This window comes from Sceloporus undulatus, chromosome 6 (assembly GCF_019175285.1).
Source record: "Sceloporus undulatus isolate JIND9_A2432 ecotype Alabama chromosome 6, SceUnd_v1.1, whole genome shotgun sequence".
Lineage (NCBI taxonomy): Eukaryota > Metazoa > Chordata > Lepidosauria > Squamata > Phrynosomatidae > Sceloporus > Sceloporus undulatus.
This window is the reverse complement of record NC_056527.1, coordinates 138,403,108-138,413,576: the sequence shown is the minus strand read 5'-3', so window position 1 is coordinate 138,413,576 and position 10,469 is coordinate 138,403,108.

Sequence of the window (10,469 nt, the reverse complement as noted above, 5' to 3'; positions counted from 1 at the left end):
GATAGATAGATAGATAGATAGATAGATAGATAGATAGATAGATAGATAGATAGATAGATAGATAGATAGATAGATAGATAGATTTATTTCAATTCTATACACTTTCTCCCAGAAAGGGACCCAAGGTGGCTCACAAATAAAACCACTGAAAAACTTTGCAATAGACATTTTACAGACAATTAAAATCAGCTTGTTAAAAAACAGTATAAAATTACAAAACCATTCAAAAGTTAAAAATATAGGCAAGATCCCAGCCATTAAATGCTAATTCATGCACTTGGGACATACATAGGTGCAACCAGAAGGGGCAGGATGTGTGCAAAAGGTGCAGTTTGGAAGGCATGGTGAAAAAAGAAAGTTGTGAGGACACCACTCTGAGTGTTCAAAGCCCAGTACAACTCCAAGAATCCCCCCACCAACATGGCCAATGCTTGATAGGGGATTCAGAGAGTTGCAGTTCAAAAAGGTAAGTTACCTTAACTTTAGGTTTGATTCCAGATCTGCTGGTAAGTGATCAGATCTGCTTTGTAGGTTTGCAATTTGCAATTTGCTTCCACTTGTATTGCAATAAAAGCACCCATTTTCTTTCTAAAAAATGCTCCCCCACCAACACACTGCAATCACAACCAACATCATTCCCCACTGACTTGCTGTAATTGTCATCATCACCACCACCATCAAAATTGTAAACTTAAACAGCACAGTTCTTGAAGTTCCTCAAATTCAAAATTAATGCTAATATTTTATTTCATTCATTATTACCCTTTCCTCCAGAAAGCTCAAGGTGGCATCCTTTTCCCTTTATCCTCACAATGAGCATGTAAGGTAGACTAAGCTGACAGAGAGTGACTGGCATAAAGTTACTCAGTGAATTTCATGGCTCAGTGGGGATGTAGAACAAATCCCCATACAACAATCCAACTACTACTACTACACCATATTGGTTATCAATAGATTGAACACTTTGGGGCTAGACAGACTGCACCGAAAGGGCGGACTGGAGTCACCCGTTCATGCTTCTGATTTTGATGCATGTGGTGGATGCCATGAGTTCAACATTGGCGCACTGTCATGCGTTGAGTATGCAAGTGTGGCACTGTGACATGCTTGCAACATCATGGTGGGCCCCATGTGGACATGGAGCAGGCATGATGGTGCCACCAGTACGTACTAGGGTTCGGGAGTGTGTGGTCCCTTGACTCTCCCAAACCCTAATTTTGACCCGAGGCTGGCGCTTTGTGCCAGTCTGTACCAGGCCTTAGTTATATAAGTTGTGACTTAGCATTCTTTAACTGATTGACTGAGTCTATTCTGGCTGGAACTGCCAATGAGATTCAAGCTATTGGATCTCAATTACATAATGTTGTTGTTGTTGTTGTTGTTGTGTGCCTTCATGTCATGGAGACCATAAGGCAAACCAATTATGGGGTTTTCTTGGACAAGATTTGTTCAGACAGGATTTACCATTGCCTTCCTTTGCACCTAAAAAAGTGTGACTTGCCCAAGGTCACCCAGTGGGTTTCCATGGCTGAGTGGGCATTTGAACCCTAGTCTCCAGAGTCTTAGTTCAATACCAAAACCACTACACCATGCTGGCTTAGAAATGTAAGGGTGCGTTTTTACCAACCTTTATTATTATCTTTTTCAACATCTTAGCGAAAGCCAATTTGTTAAGCTTGTGATTCTTTACATGAACCAAAGGTTTCTGTGCATCCCTATAGTGGCACACACAGAGGCGTGCACACACACACACACACACTCAAATCCTGCTTGATAGTTTCTTATCTTAAATAATAATAGGCTCAAGCATATCTGCTCCAAAGATAATCCAGAGAGAATCATTCTCCATAATTGTTTCTCAACTTCATGTACTGATAGAGAAATAATGGCTGCACGATTCCCATAAAAATCTGATCACAATCTATGAGTTACAGAGCAAACCCTCAGAGATAATTGGTGCAGACTCAAAATGATAAACATGTCAAGATTATGATTTCTTTCCCTTAAAAAAATGAAATGAAGATGTGATTGGAAAGGCTGTGCTTTGGGAGCACCACTCATATTCCATGATCCATCATCTAAATTGGTTTATAATTTGAATGTGTTCATATGTATAGGCACCATTCAGATTCAAGCCAGCTGAAACAACCTCAGATATCGCACACGTAGTTTCTTCAATCCAATGATCTCTAGACATTTTACAAGTACGTATGGTAGGGGACTTTCATGTGATAAGACTTGAATGGTAAGTGTAATGAAATAGTGTGATTTTGCATAATTATTTTTGTGAATCATAGAATTACCATATTTTAGGTTTTAAGGCATCCTTGGAGTCCAGCCCTCTACTCAGTGCATACGTGATTGATAACTGTTCAGCTTTTCCTTTAATACCTCCACTAAAAAAGCATCCGCCGCCACCAGCTCCTGAAGAAAATTGTCCCCTTTCAAATAGTTTTTACTTTAAAATTTTTTTTAAAAAATATAGAATTTGTAATAATAATAATAATAATAATAATAATAATAATAATAATAATGTATTTGTATCCCGCCTCTCTACAAAAAGCAATCAGGGTGGCTTACAAAGTTAAAATATACAGTCCAAACCCTCAACCCACCCACCCCAATTTGTTACAAGGATAACTCAGTTAACGGAGTAGATGTGTTCCTGAGCATTATCTCTTTAACAGGCAATTTTGCACCAGAAGCAGAAATAACATGAAAGAATCAGGATAGGTTCCAACACCCACAAAAAAGACCAGTTCAACATGTTTCAGAAAACTTTTTATTCAAAACTGTGCATGTGAAATGAAACAAACAGGTCAGCACTAAGTCTTGCAGAAGTAATAAACATTTTGAGCACTTGAAAGCTTCTCCCAAAATGTATCCTGGGATTATATTTTTCTTTCTTTCTCTAGCTTTCATTTTTATGATTTCCACTTTGGTACCCAAACTTATAGATCTCTCCTTTTTCTAACATACTGGGGCCTGATTCCCACTACCTTTTAAACCGGATCGCAAATCAGTTTGAATTGGTTCAAATGGCCCTGCTTCCCATTTGAATCGATTCACTGAAGCGATTCGAAGAAGGGGGGGGGCACATCTTTTTGACGCTGATGTTTTCCATGTCTTTTTGGATAAATCAGTTCTGCACAAGTGTGAACCAGATGCAGATCAGAATCAATTTAAATTTGAACTTCAGCTGGCTGGGATCTCATTCTTTCCCTGATCAACCTTTATTTGTTTGTTTACTGCTTCCAGCCCTCCTTCACCACCTTCCCAATGCTGATGCTGCCAAAAAGCTTCCAGCTAGACAGAACACAAGGAGGAAAAGGGATTTGGTTGGTCTAAAAAGGTGTTGGAAAAGGGAGTTTCACTTCCAGGAGCTTCATCAACTAAGGAGGGGAAAAAACTGGGGAACAGAACATTTTGGATATAGTTGTGAGCTAGGCTTATACATTAATATAAGCAGACAATATGTTCAAAAAAATCTGCTTCAAGCTGATGTCTCTAAAGGCTGACCTCTGTTCATGCATGACTAGAGCAGTAAGATCCTGTGACTGTTGAATGATGGTCAGAGGACAATATTTCCCCTTCCAGTCTTGGAATAGAAATTGGCAGCTACAGCAGGGCAGGGAAATGCATGGGGACTAAGGGACAATGATCCCCCAGATCTTCTCAAGGGTTGCACTCCTTCCAAAGCAAGCCCAAATACCACCATTTCCCTTTGTACTTTTCCTTTCAAAATAGTAATGGAAAATGGTTCGTGCATTTTTCATGTATCTCCATGTGTTTTTGCCTGTTTGGAGGGTCTTTCTCTGTGATGTCTCCTTTTTAATTAAAAATGAGGGGTTGGGACATTTCAGGGCACTAGTGGAGCTTTAGGAGCCACAAAAGAAGGGCACAGAGGCCATGTTTCCCCATAGGCCACACTAAATCCATCCCTGATCTGTAGTAACAACATGCAGGATCCAATTCCAGTGAGCCTCCGTTAAGTTGCAAGTTGCAGGAGTATAGATGGAAAGTGTATGCAGCTATAAGTACCAAAGACTTTAATAAGACAGCGGCCCAAATCCTCCTGGGACATTATTACATGTAGCTTTTAAACTGTAATTATGCCTGGGAAAAAAAGTGAATTTGGTGATACTTATAACACGACACTGTCTCTGACCCACAGCTGCTTTGTCCCCCAACCATGATTAGGGCATCCCTTTTCATTGATGGGGGAAATCTATAACTAATATCACAAGTGCCCAGGTGTGAAATATGGCTGCTGGGGCAGTTGTATGTTCTTTTCAGACACATGGTGCCAGTGTCCCCTCCTCTCCCTCTGTCACCCGCTCACTATTCCTAAGTGGCCCAATTATATTTCCCCCACCCTGTTTCTTTTCTTTCTTTCTCTTTTTTTACTACCCATTGCAGCAGAACTCTAGAATTGTGCCAGTTAAAATTGAATGCAAAAACATTTTTTAAAATACTGAAATGAGGCATGAGGCAAGGAGGTGGATTTAAAGGGGACTCATGAAGAGAATGTAATGACAGCAACAGCCCCAGTCATGCAATTCCAAAGATGAGTGATATTTGAGCTCTGAACATGGTATGTTTCTAATTTTCTCCCCAATGCAATTGCTGCGAGAACAGGGCTTGTGTGGTAAAGCCCAATTCATTGGCATCATGAGGAGTTAGACACAGAATAGGTGCTTCTGAGGTTCTTGCACAAAGAAGTATCCAGTACCTCCTCCTCCAAAGCTTTCCTCCCAGCTGTGCCATGACTGGCACTTGGGCATGATTCAGTTCTGATCGCCAAGGGCACTAAGTGGTCATGGGGTTTTACCTGGTATTCCCCAGCTGCTATTTGTATTAGTAGAAATATATTATTTTTCCAGAGCTTGGAAAAGTTACTTTATAGGACTATAACTCCCAGTCTCTTTCAGCCAGCATGGCCAGTAGACATGAGAGAGTTCAGGAGTTGTAGTTGAGTGAAGTAACTTTTCCAACCTTTGGTTATTTCTCCTTCCTTCCTTCCTTCCTTCCTTCCTTCCTTTCCCTTCAGCCTGTTAAAATTCCCCAAGAGAGTTCCAGGTGGAAACTAAATCTGCTGAACCGTGAAAAGAAATAATGACTCTCCTTGTCTCTGACTGTTCTTGTCACAGCTCTGATAGTTCCCTAAGGAATCCCTGGAGAGCAAGAAAGGGGACACAGATATGGGTAGACAGGGATGCTCCTTGTAAAGCGATCCTCAGCCTGTGGCTCTCGGCATAAAGACAGCAACCTCTCTCCTTTGTATAGGGAGGGTTATGTTTCCTGCCAGTGTTATCATGCATGGAAGGGCTTGGGGAATGTCTGATGTTTCTCATTGCTCTGAAGCACTCTCTTCCTGCACTGAGAGGCCAGATGATCTCCTTCTGGGACAGAACGGTGGCTGGTCTTTCTGCTTTGAAAGCATGCACAATCCAGGCTGTAATTGCCATGTGCTTCACTGCACCAAATCCCAGAGGATGGTGCAGTTTTTGGTCAATTGCAGGGAAAAAAATGAAAGGGAAAAATATGTTTGAGATGCAGCCCTAGAGAGAATAGAAATTCTCTCCAAAAGTCCTCATTAAGCAGACCATTGATAAATTTATCCTACTGAGATAAATCTATCTCTACTTTAGCAGTGGTGCTTCAATGTGTCCTGCAGAAAGTTTTTCCAGCTTGATAACCTGGGATTTTTTTTCCCCATGGGAAATGCCACCAAGAGATGCCAAGTGAGCCATCACTTTAAATTTGCACACAAGCTAAATAAGCCACAACTTACGGCATCCCAGAGACCTCTGCTATGGTATCACAGATTGAACACTTTATTGCATCCTAGCCAACTGACCAGGATTAAAGATATAATTCTCCCCATCTTGACTCTTGCCAGACCTATGGGCTGGAAAGAAAAACAGGAATCCTGCCCAAAGCCCAACAAACAGGCCTAGATCTTCAGATTCTCTTATGCATCCTCTGCATGGATGTGGATGTGGTGGCCTTTCATGAAAAACCTCCCATAGTAGGTTTTAGAAGTCTCACAAAAGCCTGCCTTGAAATACAAGTGTGGCATCTGTGGCTTCTTGCCCTTTCCCACACTCATTTGTAACACTCAGCAACGTTTTTTTGGAGAGAGAGAGAGAGAGAGAGAGAAGACATCCTTCCTCTCTTAGCTCTGCATGTCTATTTTGTGAAGACAGAGCAGAGCACGTGTCAGCAAGCAAGCATGTGAACAACACACAGAAGAGGAGGCAAGGCAGAGAGAGGCTGGATCATTCTTATTCTGTCTAGGATTCTGCTCTGCACATTCTTTGGTTCCACTGACAGCGGGGTCCCTTGTGCTGTGAAATTACAGAAGGGGTTTTTATGCTAGTTGAAGCCAATGCCTGGAGACAATTTGACCTCCTGTTCTGGGCCTATGAAAGGAGAGGTTTTCCGAGGTCAGACAAAGACACACATACAAATACAAATACAAACAAAGGATCAGCATAACTCTTGTTATGACTGTATCTGTTAAGTCCCAGCATTTGATTCAGTCATCAAGTAACAGTCTAGTTTGGAAGTTTTACTGAGGCCTTCCTTAAATGGGATGTTAAAAAAACACAGAAAAATCAGGGGAGAGAAAGAAAGCTCGTGATGGTGAGACACAGGAAGGTTTAATCACTGTAGGCAGAGGAAAGTATTATGGTCAGAGGAGCAGGCTGGAGAAATATATATGGATCATACATGGGCTGAGGGCAACCAGAAAAGAATTAGCACAACAAAAAAGAGAGAACAGGGGAGGAAATGAACAGAGGTCCAGCAAGTTTAGTTCTCCATACTATCATCATAAACATGATACAGGTCAAAACAAGATAGAAAGCAGCAGGAAAAGAGGAAGACTCAATAAAAGAAGCAATGACTCTGAATCTGCAAGACCAGAGCTGGACTGTGGATGATAGGGTGATTTGGAGGTCTCTCATTCATGGGGTTGCCATAGGTGGAAGTCAACTTGACAGGAGCTAACCTTGGGCAAGTCTCATTCTCTCAGCCTCAGAGAAAGGCAATGAGAAACCTCCCATGACCCAATCTTGTCAAGAAAACCCCTAAGGTCAAAATAAATCTGAAAAGACCTGAAGGCACACCACAGCAACAACAACCAGTTGTGATATAACAGATTTAATAACCCAGCAGGAATGGTTCTTATGCTGGTGCGAGTGTCACTGAGTTGGGATTTACATGGGTGCATGAACCAGGAGAGAATTCACACATGGAACCTTGCTATTTAGTAAAGAAGAACTACTGGCTCCTGTGGAGCAGCTATTACTGATGCAAGCTGTAAGCAAAGAACTAAACATGCTTTGTCTTAATTTGGCTTTTTTTATTTGCTGTGTCAGGTGGGAAATTCCTGCCACTGGAATATCTTTTTAAAACAATCCTGCTTCTCTATGGTGGTAGCCTCATTTGTGAAATGCTCTCCCCAGGGATTTGTCCAGCACCGCTTGTCTTATTTGTGCATGATCTAGCCAGCATATTAAAAGGGTTTCATTTCCCCAGATTTTTGGTGAATGATGACGATGCTTCTGCTGCTGCTTTGTCACGGTATTGTTTGTACTTCGTTTTACTCATTTGGAGGGATAATACAGTCATTTTTTTAAAGCCATGTGTGAAAAGGGCTATAAATATTTCATAATGTTAATTACATATTTAATTACAAATATCTCTTGATCCTCCCTCCAAGGTTTTCTTGCTGGACTTCATGACAAAAGTAATTAGCACAAGTTTGACAGAGGGTAGGTGGCTGCCCCAGGATTGTTCCCTGAGCTTTATGTTAAAGCTGGAGTTTGAACTGGGATCATCCACACACACCCACTACAATCATCCCTTTATGCTCCCAAAGATAGGAAATGCTAATAAATCCTCTGGTGCTATGTCCTGACTCTAAGGAATACAGTATGAGCTTCGATAAGGCTGCTCTCCTCCAGTCTCCAGGGAACTGTAACATTTTGCTCAAATAGCCTTAGGCTGAAGTGTAAGGCGTTCTCTCTCTCTCTCTGTCTCTCAGCATAAAATCAAAGGCATGCAGCAAGTGAGTAGGAAATAGGATACAGAGATTGGGTGCTTGGCTCCTCAAGTGTCACTTTTGGACAGAGGCTTCCAGCATGCTGGCCTGCACACAGCCCTTGCTAAATTTTGTGCACCCTAGTGCCTAAATACTGTAAAGGTACCAGATCCTGTTGGATCTTGCAAACTAAGCAGGGTCAGTCCTGGCTAGTACGTGGATGGGAGACCACCAATAGATTCCATGGGCTGGAGGTTATATTTCAAAGGAAGGTACCAGCAAGCCCCCTCTAGTTCCCTACCTAAGAAAACCCTTTGAAATTCATTGGGTGAACAAGTTGACAGATGACTTGAAGGTATGTATACACACATGTGCATGCACACACACAGCACACACATAATCCTCTATCACCACCTTCCACTCCTCCCCCCTAAAAAAAATGAAAAAGGTGATTCACGACTGAATCCCATGAGTTTCTACAAACTAGAAGCAACCCAGTAACTAGACAACATCTAGCCCAACGGTTCTCAACCTATGTGTCGCAACCCTTTTGGCGATCAAGCGACCCTTTCACAGGGGTCACTTAAGACCATCTGAAAACACATATTTCTGATGATCTTAGGAAATGAGACCATTGGTTGGGGGGTCACCACAACATGAGGAACTGTATTAAAGTGTTGTGGCATTAGGAAGATTGAGAACCACTGATCTAGCCAGTTGAGTGGGCTCCATATCAGTACCTTGCTTAGCTTCCAAGATCAGATGGGATCTGCTCTAGCTTTCAGCCTGAACTTTAAATGAGGTATTGAAGGCACTGAACCTTTTTATTGAAATTATCCAGGACCTTGGATAGTTCTTCTGAAAATCAGAGTAAAGCCCGGAGCAGACTCACATGGGAGCCACCAGTCAGCACTGTGTGTGTTTGTGTTTGGGCATGCCTTCATCACCTGTTGACTTATTTTGACTGCATGAATGTCACAGAGTTGTCTTTGACAAGAAATACTCAAATATTGTATATTATTGCTTTCCTCTTATACAAATTTATAGCCAACTGCACTTGGTATTCGCTGGCAGTCCCTCCGATCCAAGTATTAACCAGGGCAGATCCTGCTTAGTTTCCAAGATCAGGTGGGATCTGGTGCCTTTATGTGCAGTGGTGACCTCTTCCGGCCACCACTGCACATATCCTATTACAGCAGATCCACTGTATTCACATGATTACCAGCCATCACTGCACATTGGTAAATGCTGTCAATTCAATGGGTCTACTGTAGTTGGGATTAGTCATAAGATTCATGCATCCCATTCTTGAAAATCTACAGGAATCGTGATTGTCCACAAAGCCAAAATGCACAATCTTTTGCCAAAGAAGGCTTAGAAACTTGGAAGTGGACTTCCAACTACAGGTGGTTTCATTTCTGGAGGATGGTGCACCCCACAGCAGGAACTGGCACTCAGACCCACACAACATGCCTAACTAGGGTTATGTCCTTGAAGCTCTAAGAGGAAAGAATGGATGAGGCAGGGTTATCCCTACCATTAGGCAGATTGTGGTGGTTGCTTCAAGAGGCAGAGTGGCAGGGAGCAGCAGTGGTCTGTGCCATGCCACCCGCTCTGTGCTCTCTTCTGCCTTTTGTGTCATGATTATTTAACACATAGTTAGTCTGCAATATCAGTATGCAAAGGGATCTTGCAGCATCTTTACGACTAACTGAGCAACAGTAGTTGTAACATAAGCTGCATTTCGAAGACTTGGTCTACTTTCTCAGATGCATGGAATGAACTGGGGCCCAATAAGGACATTTATAATCTGACTGTATGACTAGCCATAGAAATGCAAAGCTTGTGGGTATGGTGATGACATGACAGGTTCAGTTTTAACTATGGGCATTGAGGGACAAAGGCTGGAGGAAAGCCACAATGGCTTCCTGGCACACTACACATATTATAATACTGGTTAACACCCCAGCCTCATGAGGACACTCTTGTCCAGCTTATCATATCTCCTTTCTGGTTCCCAGCTTGTACAAACCACATTCCAAATCTCCCTCCACCATTCATGTGGTCATCCAACCACCCTATATTTAGGAAGCATCCTCCCCCCCCCTTGTATCTCAAATATTAGCAACGACAATCAGCATCTTTCTAAGAAGACTTGCCTGTCTTCATAAAGCTGTGCCTGCAACTGAAGCCACAGATTTGCCACCTTTAACAAGAACCTGGAAAGCCCGACTGCCATGCCAGGTCTCCAGCTCATGCCTGATTCTTCCGAGGCAGACAAAAGCAGTTAAAAGGCTGAACAGACAGGAAGTTGACAGGTTCTCTGCAGAGAGACCCCGATTGCTCCTGACAGGTTTATCAGCAGCCAGGCTTGCCTGCGATGAGATGTAAAACATGGGTTTCATTTCCAGAGCAGACA